The sequence below is a fragment of the Hyaena hyaena genome, unplaced genomic scaffold, assembly GCF_003009895.1.
Source record: "Hyaena hyaena isolate Hyena2069 unplaced genomic scaffold, ASM300989v1 scaffold_228, whole genome shotgun sequence".
Taxonomy (NCBI): Eukaryota; Metazoa; Chordata; class Mammalia; order Carnivora; family Hyaenidae; genus Hyaena; species Hyaena hyaena.
This window is the reverse complement of record NW_024080860.1, coordinates 2,378,798-2,403,249: the sequence shown is the minus strand read 5'-3', so window position 1 is coordinate 2,403,249 and position 24,452 is coordinate 2,378,798. Positions and strand designations below refer to the sequence as shown.

The following is a 24,452-nucleotide window of genomic DNA, read 5'->3' as shown; positions in this document are numbered from 1 at the left end:
GGGACTGATAAAGGTGATAGCTGTTTTGGACTTATTTTAATCTATAAATTTCCCTTTCATCTCTCCCTTTCTACAACTATTTGTTGAATAAACAAGATTGGTTGTTCTTGGTAAATGTCTTCACTGTATGGATTCTGCTAATTCCACCTTCAGGGTGGTATTTGCCTTATTTCTCTCTCCTCTGCGTTTTCGGTGGCCTGGGAAGTAAATCTACATGCCGTGTCCAATATGGTAGCCATTAACCACTCGTGGCTCTTGGGCACCTGAAATGTGGTGGGCACAACTAAGGAACTGAGATTTTTATTTAACAAATTTGAATTACATTTTAAAATACATAATTCAGGGGCGCCTGGGTGGCTTAGTCGGTTAAGCGTCCGACTTTCGCTTAGGTCATGATCTCACGGTTCGTGGGTTCGAGCCCTGCGTCGGGCTCTGTGCTGACTGCCAGCTCAGAGCCTGGAGCCTGTTTCAGTCTGTGACTCCCTCTCTCTGTGACCCTCCCCTGCTCATGCTGTCTCTCTCTCTCTCTCCTAGAAATAAATAATTTAAAAAATATTTAAAAAAATGTTTAAAATACATAATTCAATTAGTTATTGGTAACCTTTTTTTTTAAATTTATTTTTAAATAATCTCTGCACCCATCGTGGTGCTGGAACTTACAACCACAAGATCAAGAGTCACTCGCTCTTCTGACTGAGCCATCAGGCAACCTTGGAAAATTTTAAGTATGTTCAGAATAACTTTTTCACTTGTGAATTTTATGAATTTTGAATACAGATCAAACATTTCCCGTGGATGTTTAGCATCTAAATAGAAATATGTTCTTTTTTTTCATTTTTATTTTTATCTGACAGAGAGAGAGCGAGAGTGAGCAAGGAAGGGGCAGAGGGGGAGAGAGAGAATCTCAATCAGGCTCCACAATCAGCGAGAAGCCTGACAGCTGGTTTGATCCCACGACCCCAGGATTTCAACCTGAGTTGAAATCAGGATCAGATTCTCAATGAACTTCGCAAACCAGGTGCCCCTAAATTGAAATATGTTCTAAGTGTACAATAGAAACCAGACTTCAAGGACTTAGCCCCAAAGAAAGTATGTAAAATATCTCACTACTATTTTTATTACATATTGAAAGAATATGTTGGACACATTGGTCTAAATAAAAAAAAGTTATTAAAATTAATTCCACCAATCCCTTCTATGTTACTTTCTTTTCTTTTCTTTTCTTTTCTTTTCTTTTTTCTTTTCTTTTCTTTTCTTTTCTTTTCTTTTCTTTTCTTTTCTTTTTTTTCTTTTCTTATTTAAGTAGGCTCCACATCCAAAGTGGAGCTTGACCTCATGACCCTGAGATCAAGAATCACAGGCATGAGGCACCTGGGTGGCTCAGTTGGTTAAGCGTGTAGCTTGGGCTCAGGTCACAATCTCATGGTTCGTGGGTTTGACCCCTGCATCGGACTCTGTGCTGACAGCTAGCTCAGAGCCTGGAGGCTGTTTCAGATTCTGTGTCTCTGCCTCTCTGACCCTCCTGTGCTCACACACTCTCTCTCTCTCCTCAATAAATAAATAAAACATTAAAAAACAAAAGTAAAAAAAAAAAAGAACCATTATGACCTCATGGACATTGAAACATGTTTAATGTGATACAGTTACCATCCCTTCATGATGTTTCAAGGTATCCAACTGTTTGGATAAACTGGTGCTTTATAGAAGGGTCAAGATGAATACTTAGAAAGAGCTATAGGGATGCAGAGGTGGCATGTGCTGGACCTGCCTAGCAGGTTGGGAGGTTAAGGGAAGTTTCCTGGTAGAGGGACCTGAACTGGGTTGTAAAGGATCCACTCCAGAAGATAAAGAAGGACCCGCCAGCAGGAGCAGACAGCCTGAGCAAACCCCAGAGGCAAGCAGCAGACTATTTATTTATTTATTTACTTACTTACAAGAACAGCAGTTCTGGGTTCTATCCATCCCAAGATAGGGGCAGGGTGGCAGTGGGGAAGGGGGGTCAGGGGTAGGAGGGGGAGAGGATGGAGGTGGAGAGGGTTTTAAGCTGGACTCAACCATTCACCTTGTGAGTAGAGACAGCCCTCTGGTGGCCACATGGAGGATGGCAGGGAAGGAAAAAGCCCTGAGACCAGGGAGAAAGCTCAACTCATAAGGTTTCTTGAGTTCATATATTTATAAGTTAGACTCTTCCAGATCAGAAGGAGAAATCACAGTGCTGAGGTTTATAATACAGCTACACGGGAGGAGGAATGGCACAGGGGAACTCAGTAAGGTTGAAAACAGAATAGACCCTTCAGGAGAGTTTAGTGATCCACGTTCTTCTGCCCACCTGCCCTGCATTCGTCCCCAGGGAAAGATCTCATGGCGAATGCTCATCATTTGCACCAAAAGCAATTTGCACAAGAGGTCACCTCTGGGTGGTGCAGTCCCCAGGCACTAGCACAGAGGATTTTGGGGTGATTTTGTTAAAGTACACTCCACGCCCAGCATGGAGCCCAGTGCAGGCCTTGAACTCATGACCATGAAATCAAGATGTGAGCTGAGATCAAGAGTCGGATGTCCAACCACCTGAGCCAGCCAGGCACCCTTTTGTGAATTTTAAAAAGGCATCCGTTGTGTGTTAAATTGTGCCCCCCTGCCTCACAAAGATATATGGAAGTCCTAACCCCTCCTACCCATGAAAGAGACCTTATTTGAAAATAGGTTCTTTGCAGACATTACCATATTAAGCTGAGGTCACCCTAAGGGTGGGCCCTTGTCAAGTATGACCAGTGTTGTATAAGGAGAGGGAACTTTGGTCACGACACAGGGGGAAGTCTGTGTGACAACAGAGGCAGAGGAGGGGTGACGTAGCAGCAGCTGAGGGTTGATGCACCCCCAGGGGGTGGAAGAGAGGAGGGAGGGTTTCTCCTCTACCTGTGTCAGAGGGATCAAACCCTGCTCACACCTTGTATTGCCTTCTGGAACAGTGAGACAATGAAACTGTTGTTTCTAATCACCAAGTGAGTGGTATGGTGTTACAGTGGCCCCACAAAACCAGTATAGCTCCCTTCCTTCCCATGATCCATGCACTGTCCCCCTGGATCTATTAAGGGACCCCCAAGCCCTCCGGCCCTCTGCTGGGCTTCCTGGCGCTGGGCACAACCTGCAAAGTGGGTGGCTGGGTCCCTCTACAGCAGGTGTCCTGGACCACGTCGCTTGTGTTCAGCACTCCTCATGCGCAAGGCATGGGGATCACCGTAACACACTCAAAACGCAAAACCGAACAAGACACTGTTGCTTCCCTTAACATTAGCATTCAGTACCGTGAGATGAAAGATCAGGAACGAGCCCTATGCTGGGGCAGCAGAACCACGATCCACCTAATGTGATGGTGCCCGTAATGTGATCATGTACTGCAACAATGTAATGTAATGTAATGTAATGTAACATAAGGTAACGTAATGCAATGTAATTACACTCAATGTAATACTTGTGAGGGGGTGTGGTCAGGAAAAACTCTTGTGTGAAGAGAATTGTGGCACTAGCTGATGTTTGTTGAGCACCCTGCCAGGTGTCACGCTAAGATCTTTCCATGCATAGCTCATCTGGAGCTCAGTGTGACCCTGTGGTGCAGACGACAGGATCAGATGGGGTATGTGAGCCACCAATACCCGCACGTGGTAAGTGCTGAACACCAGGGGGTGGAGCTATGACTTGATGGTAGGGGTCCTGTCTATTCCCCAGACAGGAAGGAGAGCCAGGTCAGGCCCCGTTAGGAAGCTGGACTGGGCTCTGTTTGAGGGGAACCTCGAAAGCTGTGCTGAGGATTTTTGCACTTTCTGACAACAAAGGTCCAAAGGTGATGAGGATCCAATAAGGATAATTACGTGATGAAAACAGCATTTTAGGAAGAGCATCTTGACAGCAGGAGAAGGTGTTGGATGGGAGACAAGAGGCAAGACCCCTGAGGACTGAGGGGAGGTCCCAGTGGGAGTCCATGGAGGGAGGGGGGCACAGGGGGGAAGGAGACGCTAAAACCCACTTAGCAGGAAGACACAAAAGGCCAGGAATTTTGAGTGGGCTTCTGCAAGGTGGGGTGAGGAAGGAGGTGAAGGTATTTGGGCACCTCCAGCATGTAACTGGGGAGAATGATAATCTGGTGACGCCAGGTGGTTCAGGACACAGACTGAGCACGCAGTGTAGAGAGCATGGCTTTTCAGGGCCAGAGAGAAGCAAGCAGCTGGGGAGGATCCGCGGTGGCTGGAGCTTAAGGAGGAAGGACGGGCAGAAGGGCCGGAGGAAAGCTCACCCCTGAGAGGTGATGGCCAGAATCCCAAAGCACTTTAGGGTCTGCGTAGGGGGCAAGTGAATGGGCACAGGGCACAGGGCTCAAGTCAGACCCTAGCCCGGTTCTCACTGTCTGGGTCTGGAGCTTCCAAAACAGCTGAGCAAGAGCCTAACGTCCTCCAGCCTGCTCTTCTTTCTCCAGAAAGGCTTCCAGATGTTTCCTCCTGGCTCCACTGGGGTGAGCAGGCACCCACCCGGGAGAGAAATCCAGGGGTAGAGAATGCTGGGAAGCCGGTGGGTGACAGTTTTCCTTGACCCAAACACAAAGGTGTCCGTGCTGCTGTCCCAGGGTCTTGCGTGTCCATCTCACCCACTTCCAGAAAACCCCTGTGTCTGCTCAGTCAGTGACAGTTGGAGCCGTGCCCTTGTGACTTCTACACTTGACTGTTTTGTTTCAATGAAAAAGGTTTTAAATCCTATGAGTCTGAAGTAGGTCGTTCCAGAGGAATCTAAAACAAGATGGTCCTGAGAATCTGTGAGAGGCCCCCAGGAGGAAAAGGAATCAGTCACAGCAGCTAGTGAGGGACGGAGAGGAAAAGAGGTCAGCCCCAACTTCTCTACTCAGCCTTGCCAGGCTGGGCTGCCCCTCCTAGTCAAGTAAGCAGCCAGCTTGCCACCCTTGCTGGAGGGAAGTGATTTCCTACCCTTGGATAAAGGTCTCTGTACAGGTTACTATGCAAGCTACAGGTATGTGTACCAATTTTTTAAGTTACTTATTTATGTATTTTAAGAGAGAGACAGAGAGAGCATGAGAAGGGGAGTGGCAGAGAGAGGGAGAGTTCTAGGCAGGCTCTCTGCTGTCTGTCAATGCAGAGCACAAAGCGGGGCTCGAACCCACGAAACTGCAAGATAGTTTTCTGAGCTGAAATCAAGAAGTCAGACATTGAACTGACTGAGCCACCCAGGTGCCCCTCTAGGTACCCACTTAAGGTGAATGAAGTTTTCACCTGAGAAGGAAGCAGATAAGTCACAGGACTGCCCAGGTTTTCATCCAGGAACAAGAAATATTTCTTCCAGAATATAGTGATTAGGAAAGTGGGAGGCAAATATAGTTGCATCGCAACGATATTTCAACAAGTTATTCTTACGTCCTGGATTTAGCCCTGGATACAGACTGGGCACAGCCAGTAAGCAATTGGGACTGATGTAGTCAGAGGACACAATGACCCCATGAGGTCCCCCTAGACTGTTCGGTCTTAGCCTCCGGTTGGACTGATGCCATGCTCACGATGGGGGTGACACTATGTTGCCAATCTGTGTTCTAAGCCTTTAAATATTTTTTTAAACTTCATTTATTTCAAGAGAAACAGATAGCGCAAGCCTGGGAAGGGCTAAGGGAGAGCAGGAAGAATCCCAGGCTGTCAGTACTAAGTAAGGCACAGGGCTCAAACTCATGACACTTTAATATTAAGTCTTTGATCTTCATCAGAGTCCTGTGCTTGTTGAGCAGACGGGATGCTGATGGCCTGATGCTGGGCCTGCAGTCGGGCTCCGTGCTGGTCGGATAAGTCCTCGGTTCCCCTCAGCTCCCAGCTACAAGGAACATGAAGGATGGAGGGAGGATGTGGCATCGAGCTGCGTAATAATGCTGCCTTTCTTACATCCGGAGATATTTTCTCTCCCCATGAAGCCAGATGCCCTGGGCCGAGCTCAGTGTTGCCCCTGCTCCTGCACCAGGCATCCTGTCTTCCGCAGCCCACCCTGCAACGCCTCCCCCTCCACAGGCCACCCTCCCCAGCTCAATCCTGAGGCCCTGCAGCTCTCAGTGAAACAGACGTCTTCATTCGCAGAGGGAGAAAGGGCTCAGCAAAGGAAAGAGGCCTATGCGAGCTCCTGCAGCAGGATTGAGTCTTGCTGGGAGGAGAATTCAGGGTTCTGGCATCCAATCTGATGCAGCTGCTGCGGGGGTGCCTGGGAGACTCAGTGGGTTAAGAGTCAGACTACAGGTCAGGTGGTGATCTCACGGTTCGTGGGTTCGTGTCGGACTCTGTGCTGACAGCTCGGTGCCGGGAGCCTGCTTGGGATTCTGTGTCTCCCCTTCCCTCTCTTCCCTTCGCTCACTCACATGTTTTCTCTCTCTCTCAAAATGGATGTTAAAAAGAAAAAAGTACTAAAGTATCTATATGGCACGTGAGAGTGGGGGCAGGTTACCCAAGGAGGAGGAACATGAGCTCTCAGCCATCCGGTTCTAGAAAGCAGTGGTGGGAGAGAAGGAGCTTTTATTGAAGTGGTACAGTCATCCTTAGGGGGAGGTCCCAGTGTCTTGGGGCTCCGGGGTGGAGGGGACTCCGGGCTGGGGGCGGATGGCCAGGCCGCGGCTAGATAAAAGTGAGGTGAGTCGAGACAGGGACCCCACAGCTTTCCTTGTGCTCCTCAAACAGCTTCTCCAGAGCCTGCATGTAGAGTGTGTGATAGTGGTCCACCTCCTCCTCGCTGGGCGGAAGCTCTGGGGCACCGGAATGGGGCGGCCCACTGCAGAGAGAGGGGAGACACAGGTGAGGTCGGGGTGGGGGGGCCTCTGCCTTCCTGCCCCTGAGATGGGCACTCACCCACGGTGGTGATGGGCCTGGCAAAGGGCAGCAGGCCCCAGGAGTCGGCCGAGAAGAGTCCGCGGCCCCAGAAGATGCAGGGACTGTAGCCTGTGAGCTTCTTGAAGGTCATCTGGCACAGGTATTGCCAGGTGTTGGGGGCAAAAACCTTCAAATGGAAGATGTCGTTCTCTCCAAAGGAGTACACGGGTACCAGCGAGGCACTGGGCAGGGACAGGGAGAGAGAGGAGGGGTGTTCAGGCCAGCGGCTCTCGGGGCACCCAAGATGGGACTGCAGACCCCTCCCCACACCTGCCTCCACTTCCCCAGGTCTTTTCAAGCAAATGACAATGAAAGATCTGAAAGCAGGGACGCACAATTCTTGAGAAATGATAGCATATGGGGCCTTTGTCACCAGCTGAGCCTTGAAGCACATGGCGGTTAGGGAGCCCTGACCCCCACCCCGGTGCAGACATAACACCTTGGACGACCTCTGCAAAAGTTCACTCCTAGCAGCATATCGAGTAACAGGGGCACTTGATTAACACATATTTGTATCTATTCTTTTTACTGTATTTTTACCATACAGTGAGTAGAGAAAAGAAAGTGCTGTTAAGGAGCTCCTGGTTGGCTCAGTCAGTTAAACATCTGACTTCAGCTCAGGTCAGGATCTCATGGTGTGTGAGTTCAAGCCCTGCATCGGGCTCTCAGAACAGATCCTGTTTCCGAATCTAATTCCACCTTCATCTCTGCCCCTGCCTTGTGCTCACTCTCTCAGAATAAATAAATGTAAAAAAATGTTCTGAAAAATGCATGTATAAGGGACCCATGCATTTCAAACCTGTGTAGTTCAAGAATCAACTGTATACATTTCCTCATCTAGTCGTTGCAACTACAGTATCGTTGCAAAGTTCGCAGAGTTTGTTTCACAAGTAAAGACACATGTCTGAGGTCTTGCCTTTGATGTTGTGTCAGAAAAGGATTTGAACCCGAGGCTTCTGAGCACAAGGTCCTGCTACCTGCGCTATGACCCTGCCTCTTTCAGAGAGGGAAGACAGGACTAGAAAGTGGGAATGATGCTTGAAACAGAGAACACCCGCACATGCTGACATGAGAGGGGGCTCCTGGGATCCTCAGTGTGTTGAACATCCGACTTCAGCTCAGGTCATGATTTGGAGGCTTATGAGTTTGAGCCCTGTATTGGGCTCTGTGCTGACAGCTTGGAGCATGAAGCCTGCTTCAGATTCTGTGTCTCCATCTCTCCTCCCCCTTTCACACTCAGTCTGTCTCTCTCTCAAAAAGAAATAAACATTAAAAGAAAAAAATGCTGACATGAGTGTCCTGCAGGTGCAAGGCACAGTGCCGGCTCTGGGGACACAGAGGGCCACCCACAGGGACCTGGCCATGTAGGGACAGAGAGTGTGGGTCTCCAGATGCAATGCACACCTCTGACCATCAGCAGCACCCCCGGCTGGGCACCTGCACCCACTCACCTGTGCCTCAGTGCCAGGCACACGAAGCCTTTGCGATTCCGCAGAATGAGTTGATGCTCCCCTGCGTTTGTGTACAGGGCTTCCTGGGCCCCCCCAACCACAATGACCACAACCTGCCCGCTCGAGGGCTGAGAGAGAACTAAGTTCAGGCTCCTCCAGTTCACATAACATCCTCCTGCATGATTGAGGAGGTGGGGAGTGATCACCATCCCCTCCTCTGCTGCCTAGTCCCTCACCAACACTTTTTGCTTGTGCTCCACACCCCAATACATACAAACTTGCTCCCCCAGGTGACTTTTAGTGCCTCTCTCAGCAGGGGGGCAGGACACTTGCTCCAAAGCTACTCAATGATGCCCACTGTGAGCCCAGCCAACATTCAAGCCAGGTTTCTGTGTCTGGTGGGTGAGGGACAGCCTGGCTGGGATGGGGGAGGGGTGCCTCACCTAAGGACATGATATAGTCTCCATAGACTGGTAAGTAGAAGAGGGTGTGCAGCACTGCAAACAAGGCCCAAATCCCGGGGAAGTGCTTGGAAAAGTCGTTGGCCTCAGTGCAGATATTGCAAAAGGCTCCCATGCACATGATCCCATGAGGGTGAGCAGCCAGCACATATTTCCGGTCAGGGGGCAGCTCTGCTGTTTTCACCAGCTTGGGGACATTGGGCAGGATGAGAAGAAAGCAGGGTGGAAAGCAAAGTACCAGATGAAAAGAGTTGCCCTCTGCCCCACAGGCTTCAGAGTTCAAGGTCATCCCTGAGTCAACAGCAGTGGAGTGGGCTACTCTGGAACACAACTCCGTCCCCCTCTCACTCCCTCTGGTCCCATTGTTTCAGTTGAGAATGCCCAGGGGTGCCTAGGCAAGGGTTACTAAGTCTGGGAGTTGGGGGAGAGGGAGGAGGCAGAGAGTCCTTGTGGACGGTGACCTGTCACCTTGATCGGATAGTAATCCCTTAGCTGTTTCCAAATACTCCAGTCCCTCGTGAACTCAAAGCACCTTCCACCTTGTGGCAGAGAGATGGGTGGAAGATTCTGGGGCACTCAGCCACCTTTTCTGCTCCACGGGTGCAAGTTGGGGCATACTCACTTTGGTTGGGAGTGTCCCAGTCCAGGAAGAACCACGCCAAGTAGAGAACAGAGAGAGACCAGAGTGGCGTGAAGAGGAGGAAGAGGAGGAGAAGGGAGAAGATGGGGCCTGGGTGAAGGATAAAAAGAGAAGCACTTAGGTATTGATACTGGGTGGTCCAGTCCAGCTGCTCCTCTCCTCTCTGCTCACAGATGGGGAGGGTGCACCCAGCCACCTCTGGCCCTCTCCTGCTCCCTTTGCAAGGGGGGAGCTCTAGCTTTTCTGCCCCGACTACCTGCTCCCCTTGGGGTCCACAGGCCACTAGACCTCTCACCCATGAAGAGGAAAGAGATCACCCATTGATAAGTGCCTATTATTTCCAGCCACTGTTTCTGCCGCGTTTCCATGGTGGAGGGGCAGGGCAGGGCTGTGGGAGACTCCTGTCCAGTAGAGCTCCTCTGCCAGCAGGGGTCCTGGAGCCTGAGCACAAACCAGGAAGGTCTGGGCGCCCACGGGATGGATGGTTTTATCCTGAGAAGGGCCAAGTCATCGGAGCCTCACAGACCGTGGGTGTGTTGTGTGGGTGTTTGGAGTAGATGCGGAGATCTTGAATTCAGAGCACCAGAGTCTCCAGAATGATCTTTGAACTGCCAGCTTTGATGGGTCAGGACTGGCCTCTGAGCGGAGTTGGGAGGGGACAGGAAGTGTGCGAGGGAGGTGGGACATTTATTGTGGAAAGGAGTCTCTGAAGAAGCTAGGGGGTCTCGCAGACTGGGTCCCTGGCGCTGGCTGGCAGTGGCCAGAAGCTGCGCTGAGGCTATGTGATCTGCAAGTGCGCACCCCGGAGCGCAGGTCTCCGGGAGTGGGGAGAAGCCCCCCGCACGAACACTCACACACTGCAGCTCTGTTTCCACGTTTAATTTCCCTCCCTGTACACAGTAGCATCGCAGACCTGGAGGGTAGGGAGGCGTGCCTAGGTGAGGGCAAGGTCCCGGTGGGTCAGGTGCCTTGGCGGGACTTGTGCTCTTGGAAGGGCTGAGGGATCCTCTCCACCTGAGTGCGTGTTGCCCGTCCACCTGCACCCGAATGGGCCGTGAGCTTCGGGGCACCGGGATGGTGGGTGGGGGCGTCCCTATCTGCGGGCAGATCGGGAAGTGAGAAGGGTGGTTGCTGGGATCCTCATCCCGTCCACTTCCCGCCCACCTTCCCGATGACCCGGGACAGAGTTCAGGGCCCAGGAGGTTGCCAAAGGCCATCATGGGGTGCAGGGAGCAGGGGTGAGCCTGGCCGATGAGCGGCCCGCAGTCAGGGACCTTCACCTCCCTGCGCTGTGACTGCGGGGGCCCGGGCTCTGCGGAGACTGGGTGTACTGAGCGGGCAGAGGCCGGGGCTCTCCGCGGCTGTGGACGGGCGTGCAGAAGGGCAGGAGGAGGCACAGGGGCCTGTGGAACAGCGACAAGGCCACCCTCTGCTGCGGCCGCAATGCCCCCTGCGCTCTTCACAGCCAGGAGCCCAGAGGGTTCCGGAACTGCTGGAAGAACTCCTTTGCTCTGAAACAGGAGACAGGCGCCAGGGAGGCCCTAGGGGACAGAGGGCATTGGTGAATCTGAGTCTCGCCACCCGCCCCTCCCTCAGCACCAGTAGCGCTGCTTGCGGCACTCCTCCAGGACGTGGCACCCTGTGCGGGGCCCGCCCCTCCTCTGGCCGCTTCTTCACCCGCGTTCAGGCGCCAACTTGACCAATCCCTTGTGATTCCAGCTCCTCTAGGTCAGCGCGCCCACTTTTTGTCCAGCGCTTCCAGAGAGGGCCCTCCCACAGCAGGGACGGCCACCGGGCCACTCCCAGGCCCAGACAGCAGATAGGCGCCGCTGGCCATGTCAGAGGACACCAAACCTGGGTGCCTTTAGAAAAGGAGGAGGAGAGGGGCGCCTGGGTGGCTTAGTCGGTTAAGCATCCGACTTTCGCTTAGGTCATGATCTCGCGGTTCGTGGGTTCGAGCCCCGCGTCGGGCTCTGTGCTGACTGCCAGCTCAGAGCCTGGAGCCTGTTTCAGTCTGTGACTCCCTCTCTCTCTGACCCTCCCCTGTTCACACTCTCTTTCTATATCTCCTAGAAATAAAAAAAATTAAAAAATTAAAAAAAAAAAAAAGAAAAGGGGGAGGAGGGCACCAGGCAGGTAGAATGGGGCTCCCAGCCCAGGGTAAGAGGGTGAAGTAGGAGGCACCAGCTAGGCCTAGGGGGAGGGGAGGCTGAGGCTGACCTCCCCCCTTCTCAGCACTATGCATGATGTAGTCCCAGAAAAGAGGGAGGTGGAAGCCACAGGGCAGCATCAGCAGGAGCCCCGGGGCCAGGAAGAACAAGGAGCAGCCCGTGGCCTCTGTGTAGAAGTTGCTGAAGGCCCGGATGACCGGGACCCCTAAGGATGGAAGCCAAAGAGGTAGTTGCCTGAGGGATCCAACTCTGGTTTTCAGCAGCTGGGGGCACAGGGAACATACCCCACCTGGCAGGGAGATCTGACTTTTGGCGGTGACCAGGGAAGAGTCCCACCCAGCACACTCTTCCTGGGTGCCTCTCGCCAGACAGGAATGTAATCTCTGAAATGTCTCCAGATGGCCCAGCTGGGGACCCAGGCAGAGCGGTGGCCCCCTGCCCATGGCGTGTCCCTGTCTGCAGAGAGCCGGACCAGGTAGAGGAGGGCTAGGATCCAGGCTCAGCCGAGGAGCACAGGGACTAGCACGGCCAAGCACACCTGGGCTGCAGAATGGAGCGGGGAGGGAGGGGGCAGGGATACTCAGGCCCCTTTCTGTCTCCTCTTCCCTGTGGTGTGGCTTCAGCCCCTTCTGTCCCAGCTAATTCCTTCTATGCCTGGATCCCTGCCCCGCCTCCCTCCTGGGAACAGGGAAGTGGGGTGCCAGGTGGTGGGCCTCACTCACCGAGCCCCAAGAAAGAGCAGTTCCACTGAAGGGCAGAACCTGCTTGGAGACCCTTGAGGAGGTGCTGGAGGAGGCCGAGCTATGGAGGGGGGGATCCCACAGAGGCTGCTGTGGGCTCTTAAGTACAGTCCCTCGTGGTCCAGCCCACCAGGCCCTGTTCCACTCCCTTTTCTGTACCCTATCCTTTGGAGCCCCAGGACAATGAGTTAAGCACTACCTGGGCCCATAGGCCTGTGACCAATTGGACCTTACTGAGATACCCATGGGTGTGGCCAGCAGCTTGGGGGTGAGGAAGGTGTTTGCACGTTGGGGAGGTCAGGACCTTTGGCTGTGAATACTGGGCTGACAGAGGGCTGGGAAAGCAGGGTGTTGCCTGAGGGGTGTGTCCTGACATACAGAGCCCCTGGGAGTGTGAATAGCTAGGAAACTCATTAATCACCCTGGCCTGGCCCCTAAGGAGTGGCTCAGGCCTCTGTCACAGGATACATTCTAGAAGGAAGGGCTTTTTGGGAAGGCCAAGGATTGGTGAGCTCAAAAAGTACACCATGTGAGTGGCCTGGGACCAGGCGTCACATCGCCTTGCCCCAACCCCACCGCCCTCAACACTGGTTATAGCTGTGAACTGCCAGCTTCTCCAGGTCAGGGAATGTCATTTCGTAAATGAAAAACAAAACTTTTTAAATGCTTATTTATTGTTGAGTGAGAGAGATGGTATGTAAACATAGAAGGGGCAGAGAGGGAGACACTGAATCTGAAGGTTATTCCAGGCTCTGAGCTGTGAGCACAGAGCCTGATGCAGGGCTTGAACCCACAAGCCGTGAGATCATGACCTGAGCTGAAGTTGGATGCTGAGCTGACTGAGCCACGCAGGTGTCCTGAGAATGCCACTTCTTTAGAGACAACTCTGACACACACACCATTAGGTGCCTCCATCACGTGTTCTTCTAGCATAAAATACGTCCCCCCTTTCCTTCCTTCATGGTGATTTTCGGATTCAAGTTTCCCCCAGGCTGTAAGCAACTGGAAGACAGGTCTGGTTCTCATCAGCAGGGTGACAAGTGCCCAGCAGATGGAGGAGTCAGCACAGGAGACCTTCCAGTGCTGCTCAGGCTGACACACCTTTTGGGTCCCTGTCCCCTGATGCACTGTCATGAGGGCTTCTGCCTCCAGGGATCTGGCCAGGAGGTATCTTCTCCCATCCCTGCTCAGCCCACTTCCATCTGCAGGGAGGCCAGGGAGGAGATGCTGGTTCTATGCAGAACTGTGGCCAGCCCCACCCACCAAGAAGGCAGGCTTGGGGCGCCTGGGTGGCTCAGTCGGTTAAGCGTTGACTTCTTTTATTTATTTATTTTTTATTATTTTTTTAATGTTTTTATTTATTTTTAGGAGAGACAGAGACAGACAGCGTGAGCAGGGGAGGGTCAGAAAGAGAGGGAATCACCGAATGAAACAGGCTCCAGACTCTGAGCTGGCAGTCAGCACAGAGCCCGACGCGGGGCCCGAACCCACGAACCGTGAGATCATGACCAAAGCGAAAGTCGGACGCTTAACCGACTAAGCCACCCAGGCGCCCCTTAAGCGTTGACTTCTGCTTAGGTCCTGATCTCAGGATTGGTGGGTTCGACCCTAAGGGGTCGGGGCGGGGAGGGGCTGAAAGAGCGATGCTTGGAGACCTCTGGAGTGAGGTGAGGGCATGTGGAGGCAGGAGAGAGTGCAGGGCGCCCGGGACAGGGGCAGTGGTCCACCTTGGTGTGATAGCCTGGGAACAGGCTTTCTGTCATGCGGCCCGGGTATGCAGCAGCTACAATTCTCAGTCCTCAGTCCTCAGCACAGTCCCCAGCAGCTGCAGCCACTGGTCCTCATAGTGCACCTGCTTCATGTGGATGTCCATGGTAGGCATGTTTTCGTGGCCTCTGACCAGCCTGGAGTCCTGTGGGCAGTGGGCACTGAGTCCCAATGGGCAGGAGACAGCACCCCCCTCCTCCTGCCGTGGGCCTTAAAGCTTGTGGAATAGTGTCTGGCAGCCTCGTCCACTCAGCCTGACTCACTCCTGCAGGCCCTTTTATGTCTCAGTGAAGACATCACCTCTTCTGTGATCCCCCATGTCTGGACAAAGGCCTGTCCTGTGACTCCACAGCCTCTGAACTGCCCATCCCAGCCTTCAGAAGCTCGGCTCCTGCTACTGACTATAGCAGGTGATGTGCGGGGAGGGGGCGGGGGGGGGCAGGGCCGGTGCAGCCCAATGCACCACCCCGCCTGGGCCAGTGGCTAGCACCTGTGACTTGTATTTCTTGAATGAATGAATGATCACAGCCATGCCCTCTGTGAGTCCCCTCTCTCTTGGCGACCCCTCTGGTGCCACTCTAGATTCCATGTTGCTGGCTCACAGCCACACCTCCCTCCCCCGGGGACCTTGTCTCCTCCTTACCCCAGCCCCCCTCACCTCATGCCGGCCTCCTGACCACTGGCCGTAATGCTCCATTTCCTCCACCAGCTTGTCGCACATCTGGTCTGATAGCAGCTGGAACCAGCACACGTCTGGACACGGCTGAGGAGGTGGGGAGGAAGGACAGAGCCTGGGTGGGGGGCTGCCCTCGGAGACCTCTCCAGGAGAAGCCAGGCAGCCAAAGGAGGGGAGAAAAGGCAGTGAGCGGAAAGGGAAGCCAGGACACGAGAGGAGCTGGTGACATGCAGGTCTAAGCACGGGGACGGGCCACAGCCAGCACGGGGCCAGGGAAGGCTGGATCATGGACAGTGGGAGCCGCTCAGAGAGCACAGCACAGGTGGCAGGAGGTCCTGGGGCCCCGGGCTTGGAGCTTCTTTACAAAACTGTCGCTTCACCCATAACACTAACAGCCCCGAGGATCACTGGGGTAGTGACGGGTGGGGAGCTGAAGGCCCGTCTGCCCAGCCTGTGCCCTTATCTGCCTGCACAGAGCAGCCTGAGGCATCAGAGGGAGGTGTGCTGGGAGACCGCTAATCCAGGCAGTGGACTCAGGGTGCGACGGCCACCAGGGCAGTCCAAGGTCCCGCGGGGGACTCACTTCTCCATGAGTCTCTGCCCTTCCAGGGCCCAGCTGTAGGTCTCGTGAATGTACTGCTCCTGTCAGTACTGCTGGAGGGGAGGGGTGCGCACCTTGTCCTGTGCCCTCTTTGCACCATCTGGTCCCACCCAGGAAGGCCCGGGCCCACTAGCATGACCACCTGTCCCGAGGCAGAAGCAGATCCTGCGGGTGAGCACTTGTGCGGATGCACGTGCGTCTGTGTCCTTCTTCGGAGAGGGCACGCCGCTTCTCTGAGCAAGGGGCTCCTCACTCACCAGGGGGTTGTCAGAGATCTGCCAGAGGTAAGGGTGCCTATAGTCGGTGTCAGAGCCGGAAGTGGCCAGGAGGCTGCGATTTCCTGCTGATTACTGAGGTAGAGGAAGATCTCTGGAGGGGAAGGGGGCGTGGTGTCACATCCTTCTGGGGCAGCTCTATCCTCATGGTCTCCCACGAATCACGTCTGCCTGGGATATGTAGGGCATATTCCACAAGCCTAAGGGGCATCCACACCAAGGTCACCTAGGCACAATTTTGCCCAATTCAACCCAGCAGCCCCTTTCTCAGGTACTCTGCAGCTTGTCTGGTGGGGAGCAGGGCCCAAGCTCCTTCCATCTCCTCACCCATCCGCCGGATGCCCACCTGGGAACCCGAAAGCCAGGAGAGCTTAGAGTTAGATGCCTGGATTGTGGGGCTGAGGGAGGCAGGTCCTGGATGCCAAGGGGTACTTGGGAGAAAGCCCATAAAATTTGGATAGCAGAGGACTCCCAGTCCCAGGGAAAAGCGAGACCAAGGCTTGTTGGGGCATCAGGCAGCTCCCACCTGGCTTCTAAGCAACCTCTCCTTTCAGCCTCTGGGCTGGGGTGAGAGTGGGGTTGCGCAAGGCCAGCAGCCCTCTCCGACTCTAGGAAGCCATTAGACTCATTGCTACAAGGCTTAGAGATCTAATACAGGCTGCTGGGGAAGGGGAGAGGATAATGCGCCTCCCCCCTCCCCCAGTGACAAGTGAAACAAACACAGAGGGTGGGCTGAGGGTCCTTTTTATTGTAATACAGCCACGGTTGAAGTGTCAGGGACGGTGGCAGCGTGGCTGGGTGCTGAAGGCAGACAAGTAAGGCCGTGCAGCACAGCAGCAAAACCAGAGCTGGGACACATGAGGAAGCAGCGGGGGTCCTCTGTGCCCACCTTCTTCCACCTCCTGGCCCCCTCCACTGCCCACGGCTTTGATTCCATCCCCAGCGACCCCTGTGCTTACTGTCAACAAATCCTCAGCAAGTGTCCATCATCCAAGAAGAAGTTCAAGCAGTCCCCGCCACACCCAGTGAGGGTCTGAGGCATGCTCTGGGCTGGGGACAGACATGAACTCTAGTCCCTGCCATGCTCCCAGCTACTCTGAATGACTTGGAAGTCACTTTGATCTTTCTGAGCCTCTCTTTCCTCTCTTGGGGGTAGCTGTGAGGATCCTGTATAGAAGACAGCCTGTGCAATCGCAGCTGTTACTACTTGCACTGAAATAGAAAACTGTCCAAGTCCCCCAAAAAACACCTTAAAGGAGCCAGAGGGAGAGATGTCCAGAAGTATCTGGGGGTGGGGGTTCCAGTTGCACTAGAATGAACCCTGGTTAGAACCCGAAGACAGCCCCATACTGGGCTGAGGAACCTACCCTCCCCAGCCCAAACTCCTTGTTTCCTGTCCTTCTTCAGGCCACTGGTTTGGGGACATGGGAAGGGAGCCTGTGAAACAGCAACATTGTGCAAAGTTGGAGGAAGCCCGCCAGAGGGGGCAGACTTGGACAGATGCATCACCAGAGGGTCAACAGGGTATTAAAATTCTATTTCACTTCCAGGCTCACTCTCCGTCCTGCACACAGGGTGGATGGTGAAGAGGTCATGGGGGAGAGGAATGGAGGAGCAGACTATGGGCAATGAGGAGCTAAGTGTCTGGGAGGTCCCGGGAGTGGGAGGTTAGGGGCACAGAGAGGAGAGAGGGGACACTGACATAGAGGCGTAAGAGGCTTAGAGGGAGGCAGGGAGGGGAGAGAAAGGGCGGGAGGAAGGAAAGTAATACGTGTTGGACAGCTGGACCTTGCACGTCCCCCTACCCACTTCCACCCACGAGGTGGCAGAAGGGAGAAGCCAGGAAAGGCAGAGTTCACCGCCAGGTCAGGACAATAGACAAGGAAAGGCACTGAAGCCTGTGAGGGAACCCAATCTTTGGCCCTTAAGGGTAAAGGGCAGATAAGGGCAGAGCAAGGGCCTCTCCCAAACCCGCAGATTGGATCAAGATGTGGGCCACAGAGTTTGGGTGCGCTAGATGTGAGTTGGCCGACTGAGAGGCAAGGCTAAAAGGTTAGCGAGGGCACTGGGATGAGGGCAAGTAGGCTTCCAAGGCAACCACAGAGTGTAGGGGATGAGGCCGGGCTTGCAAACGCTGGAGGCGAGGCTTTCTGAAGATTTGCAGGAAATGGCAGATCTAAATGCTCCTCTCCCCTCTGAGAGGAGGGTCCTACAGGTTGCCCTCCAGCAGGTACTGTTCTGCATAACCCTTGACCAGCTGGATCCCCAAGCCGGCCTGGCAGAAGTCAGCCAGCTGAGACCATAACTGGGACGCCAGGAAGAGCTGGAGCATGATGTGGAGACCGGAGAGGCACCAGGCTTGGCCCTGAAGGTCCCACAAAAGCTGGCTCTGCACCTGCGCACCAGCGCTGTGAAAGGTGTTGATGTTGAAGCAGCGCCAGGTGCCATCAGCGCCCGGAGGGACCCGTCAGGGGCGCGTGCAAGGCTTGAGTAAGCGAGGGTGCGCACAGCTGTCTAAGTGCTACTCCAGGCCCTCAGCCTCCAGAAGGCGCAGGTTGCTCTCACGTGGCCAGTCGGGCTGCCAGTCTTGGATGAACGTCACGCTGCAAGGAAGTCGACAGTAGGAGGTGTGCCATGTCGCCATCAGCTTCCGACACGACCTCGGTGGGCAGCGGCAAGGTAACAGAGACCCGCAGCGCCACCAGCTGCACAAGCCCTGCCGGGCCAGAAGCACAGAGGTCTTGAATCAGACCCAAAGGATGCTCCCATGGGGGGTGAGAGTGAGCGCAGAGTGGGCAGCGGAAGGGCTGGAGAGCCCAGCGCCTCAGCACCTTCACTCCCACAGTCACATCCACTGGCTGCCAGCAGGGCCCCTCGGAGGGTCCGACTGTGCCCCGCCAAGTGGAGCGGGGTACGTGAAAGCCTGCCTCTGACTCGAGGTGGAGGAAGCAGGGGCAAGTCCTCAGAATAGGCACCTGGAGCCCCAACGAGGGGCGGGCTTAGTTTTGGGGTGCCAGGGGACTGGAGGTGTGGGCCCCTGGGTCTCAGAGGGGAGTGGAAGGCCGGGAAACCGATCAGTCCGTAAGACAGGGGACTCAGAGAGGAAGGACAGAGGTTCACATTAGGGTGTTTGGGTCCTGGGAGGAGGCAGGATCAGTTGAGGGGAGGCAGAGTCACGCAAGTCCGGCCCATTTAGGCTCCTCAGTCATCTGGAGGAAGGACTGAGGGTATGACAGCTGCGAGTCAGGAACTTTTTTACGTTGCCTGGGCTGAAGGGCCAGGGGAAGGACAGGGTGTCCGGGGGCGGGTTCCACAGCCGCCCCATTCGGTAAGAAAGAAAGCCCGTGACTGGGCTAAGGGAGAGGACGCCCCGCTACCTGAGATCCCCAGTCCTTCTCACCTGCGTGGTGATTAGGCCATGTTTCTTGAGATCCTGGGGGCCCAGCTGGTCGTGCCGGGTGAGCCGTGCCAACGTGACCCCCGGGTTCTGTCTCTTGACCAGCTGCCAGTAGAGGCGCCCCAGCAGCCCGGCCACGCCCTTGCCGCGCTCCCAGGCCACCACGCGCAGCTCCTCCACCCGCGCCATCTCCCTGGTTTCTATCACCTGCACAGACTCAGGGCCACCTGCGGACCCAGGCCGTCCAGGGGCCTTCCGCTCCTGCCAGGGCTCTCGGCTCACAGGGCTCGTCTCTTCTCCACGCTGGGCACTCGACGTCACCACTCCGGGCGCCAGGCCAGCCCCAGGCCTGCCCAAAGAGATCTCCTCACCCCGTGGGTCTCAAACGCCTGAGCCAGCAGAAAGCGCATTCCATCTCTTCAGTTGCTCCAGCTCCGCGTGCCCTCAGTCCCTAAGTCCTGACCACGCCCCCTTTCCTTTGACCCACCCCAGGAGCTCGCTACGTCCTCCCGCCCCGGGGTCTGCCACGCCCCATTTCTTCTTAGCTGCTCCCCGGACCCTATCTAGGGGCAGGTCCTGCCACCCAAATCAGAATGCTCTTCTTGGCGCCTTCAGTCTATTAGGGATCCTGACCCCACTCTTGCTTGCTCTCACCGCCAGTCTACCCTCTCTTGCCTGCTCTCTTCCTTTTGTGCTCCTGCCCCCAGAAACTGCAAATGTTGCTCAAATAAGAAGCTCTCACCAGCCCCTCCCTCTGGTTCCTCTGCTACTGGAGTTCTCCACTGCTCTGCATCCCACCGTCATAGGCTGCACCCCTACATCCCCACACCCTACTTTTGGTTCCAAAGCCCTCTGGCTCTTTGGCATCGGGACTGGGGTTGGAGAAGAGGCTGCTTCCGCCCCTTCTTGAGGTCCACTCACCCAAATTTGGCTTCACGTCCTTTCATCTGGACCCCGGCTCTCCTCAGTCCTCCGTTTCGTTGGCAAGCACCACGGTGTGGTCGGATCCCAGAGCCAGCTGTCCTAGCGGTTGGGAAGGTAGTCCAGGCCATAGCAGGGGGCCAGCACCTCCTCAGTTTCCTGTCTGTGGCCCAACGAAGTCCGATGGCTGGGCCTTGGCTTCAGGTCCCCATCTGGACCTAAGCTGGCCCCAGGGACTTGGCCTTGGCCTCAGGCCCTGATTCAGCCTTGAGGTGCTCGGTCTCAGCCTCAAGCCCCCATCCAGATCTGAACATGGCCTCTGCCTCCTGCAGTAGGGTGTTTGAATGTGGCCCAGCATCTGGCTGGGCCTCTTTTGCAGGCTTCAGCACCTCTGAGCTGGCTGCATCACAATGGCTTCAGTTTCATTACCCTGCAGAAAAGAGGCAACCCAGTATCGTGGTCAGAGCACCTGTTCCCACATAGAGGCCCCTCCACCAACACACACACACACACAGTCCCCACAGCACTTGCCTACACAAATACCCTTTCTCGGGGCGCCTGGGTGGCTTAGTCGGTTAAGCGTCCGACTTTCGCTTAGGTCATGATCTCGCGGTTCGTGGGATCGAGCCCTGCGTCGGGCTCTGTGCTGACTGCCAGCTCAGAGCCTGGGGCTATTTCGGAGTCTGTGTCTCCCTCTCTCTCTGACCCTCCCCTGCTCACGCTGTCTCTCTCCTAGAAATAAATAAAAATATTTTTAAAAAATACCCTTTCTCTTTCACTCTCCACACTGACCCTGGGAATACGGGGCCATCTCTGGCCAGCTCCCAGAGCTCCCAATCCTACCCTGCCCCACCCTACCAGGATGCTCCTCACCAGTGACAAACTCAGGAACCCCATGCGCTCCTCGGAGACTGGACCCAGATCTCCTTCAACCCCAGTCACACCCAGGGACCCAGAGAAGGGGCAGAAGGTCCTTGGAGGGGTCAAAGGTGAAGAGACATCCCTCCAGGGTCCCAACACCTCTCCAAGACCTCATTTCCACTCCTCCTACAAGGGTGATTCCTTCACTCCCTTCCTACCACTCCGGCTCACAATCCCCAGAGCAAAGGGAGGAGGCTGGAGACTCCAGATCTTCCCCCTATGTCCACTCCAGTGCCCTCCACTCCCCTCCAACACATACTTTCAAACATAAGCCAGAGGAGTGGACAGATGGACAGCTCCATTAGAAAATTTCAGTTCATTTCACCCAGGCTAATCAAATCTCCTTTTCACTTCCTTCTGCTGAAGTTTGTTCCCTCCTTCTCCAGAGGAAGACCCGGCTCCACTCTGGGACTAGATGACTATTTGGAAGAGGGCTCTGTGGGAGCTCCTGCATACATGATGTCCACAAAGATCACCGATGCCCCTCTCCCCATTTACTTTACCTGCAGAGAGCCTCTGTGTTCTTCTCTCTCTCCCTTTGTTCTCCAGCTTTTAATTTCTTCCTATAGTTCTTGCTCTATCTCCTACTCAAGACTTCCTGTGCCCTTCCCCTTCGCATTTTTCTTTAGGTTAACTATTATGTATCTGGGCGTTGATCCTTTGGCACCCAGCTCTTCTGTTTTCCCTCTAGAGACAGCGCCAAAGAGAAAGGCCCCTCCCCATGTCCTAATGACTCCTCATTTCCAGACCTCTCTCCTTCAAACCAACCATCATCATGATTTTTTATTTTGTTTGATGGTGGCGAGTGGGAAAGGGAGGGAGAGAGAAAGAGAGAGAGAATCCTAAGCAGGCTCCATGCTCAGCACTGAGTCCAATGCAGGGCTTGATCCCACGACTCTGGGATCATGACCTGAGCAGCCAAAATCAAGAGTTGGAAGCTCAACCCACTGAGTCATCCAGGTGCCCCCTAAATCCTCCAATTAAATCCTCCTTCCCTCTTTCAGCCAATTATAACTGTCCCTTCATATAACCTACATTAAGCCTCATTAGCCAACATCCCAGGGGACACCTATACCAGTTACTTGGTAGGGGATGATATTGAGTTTTTTTGGCAATTAGTTTATTGTTAACAAGAACATGACATAGGTTTGGGATCAAAGACAAACAATGACACCAAGGAGTTTAGGGATACTCTTAGCTTCCATGCCATAAATATAGCTTACATGAACACAGCGTGCCTTTTGTAGGGGCAAAGCTTCAAAACAAGAGCCCCCCCTCCCTCTTTCTTCCAATCTGATACTGATGTCTAAGGCCCTCCCAGGCAACCTGGATGAGGCAAGTCAGCATCAGGCCAAGGTCATCAGAAGACGGTGGAAGCACAGACTCAGAGGATGGTAGAGTGCATGTGAGAGCCATTGGGTACCATCAGGTTCAACCCACTTCTTTCATGATGAGAAAACAGACCCCCAAGGAGGCTAAGGTCTTGCCTAAGGTGACTCAACTTGGACAGAGCCAGGCTAAAAGCTAAGCTTTCCCAGTATGTATCAAAAAAAGACAGCCTCTTTAACAGATGCTGCTGGGAGAACTGGACAGCAACATGCAGAAGAATGAAACTAGATAAGTTTCTCACACCATACACAAAAATAAATTCAAAATGGATAAAGGACCTGAATGTCAGACAGGAAACCATCAAAACCCTATTGGAGAAAACTGAAACAACCTCCTTGACCTTAATTGGAGCAATTTCTTACTTGACACATCCGCAAAGACAAGGGAATCAAGAGAAAAAACGAACTATTGGGGCCTCATCAAGATTAAAACCTTCTGCATGGCAAAGGAAACAATCCATAAAACTAATAGGCAACCGATGGAATGGGAAAAGATAGTTGCCAATGACATATCAGATAAAGGGCTAGTATCCAAAACTATAAGGAACTCACCAAACTCCACACCCAAAAAAGAAACAACCTAGTGAAGAAATGGGGAGAAGATATGAACAGACACTTCTCAAAAGAGGACATCCAGATGGCAAACAGACACATAAAACGATGCTCAGTATCCCTCCTCATCAGGGAAATACACATCAAAACCACCTCACGCCAGTCAGAGTGGCTAAAGTGGGCAAATCAGAGGACTCTAGATGCTGGTGAGGATGTGGAGAAATGGGCACTCTCCTACACTGTTGGTGGGGATGGAAACTGGTGCAGACTCTCTTTAAAACAGTGTGGAGATTCCTCAAAAAATTAACAATAGAACTACCCTACGACCCAGCAATAGCACTGCTAGGAATTTACCTAAGGGATACAGGAGTGCTGATGCATAGGGGCACATGGACCCCATGTTCATAGCAGTATTCTCAACAATAGCCAAAACATGGAAACAGCCTAAGTGTCCATCAATGGATGAATAGATCAAGAAGATGTGGCTTACTATACAATGGAAATGGGAAAGAATGAAATCTGGCCATGTGTAGCAACATGGATGGAACATGAGGGTGTTATGCTGAGTGAAATAAGTCAGCAGAGAGGACAAATACCATATGTTTGCACGTATAGGAGGATTAGGAGGAACTTAATGGAGGACCATGGTTGAGAAGAAGGGGAAAAATAGTGGGGGAGCGTGAGGGAGCCAAACCCTGAGAGACTCTTGAATGCCGAGAACAAACTGAGGGCAGATGGGGTGGGGAGGAGGGGAAGGGGGGTGATGGGCATGGATGAGAGCACTTGTGGGGATGAGCACTGGGTGTTATATGGAAACCACTTTGACAATAAACTATTAACAAATAAAAAAAAAAGTTAAGCTTTCCTGGCCCCTAGGCCAGTGGTGCGGAGACCGCTTTTTGGTGTATTTGGATCTCCAAACGCAGCCTAAAGAACAAGCAATTACTGGGTGTTTGGCAGGAGTCAGGAGTCAAAGGTCCCAAGGCCTAAAGTGTCAGAACCAGAGATGAGATCGTGGGAGGGAACCCCACTGCCATCCGCCTATGTGAGCAATTCCTGTGCCAACAACAAGCCTGGGACCAGCTCAGGCATCAGATTACTTGAGACAGGCAGGAAGGAGGAGCTCAGAGAGAAAAGCAAGTTAGCTCAGGGCTCCCATCTATGTCTCCAGGCAACCTCACCAGCTGTTCCTGAGTCCCCGGGAAATAACAAGCTGGTAGATCTGTGCTGACTCCAGCAATTCCCCACTGCCCCACAAAAGGACAGAATGTCAGCAACTTGTAGGCTGGGACACATCCAACCAACACTTCAAGATATGAGGCTTCACTTGCCCTCTTTGCTTTAAAGATGGGGGGGAGTACTTCCAAAGGGGGTGTCTATGTCCTTGATAACATTGTTTATAAGGGGGTCACAGAGAAAAAGGAAGAGCCTGCATATTCATCTGTTCCATTCCCCCCACCCCCCTAGACACTCTCTAAACCTGTTCCCTTTGGTGAGGTATTGGAGGGGGGAAGGGGAGGTGACACAAAACACAAAAGTTCCAAGTTCTTGAAACCCGGCGGGGGAGGGACTGGGAAAAAAGTGGGTCAGAG

General features: G+C 53.7%; 2 pseudogenes; both read right to left on the bottom strand.

The window, feature by feature from the left end:
- Positions 1 to 6,531: 6,531 nt before the first annotated feature.
- On the bottom strand, positions 6,532 to 9,822 carry LOC120239315 (annotated as a pseudogene).
- An 8,068-nt stretch (positions 9,823 to 17,890) lies between these two features.
- Positions 17,891 to 19,267, bottom strand: LOC120239302 (annotated as a pseudogene).
- Positions 19,268 to 24,452: the final 5,185 nt, after the last annotated feature.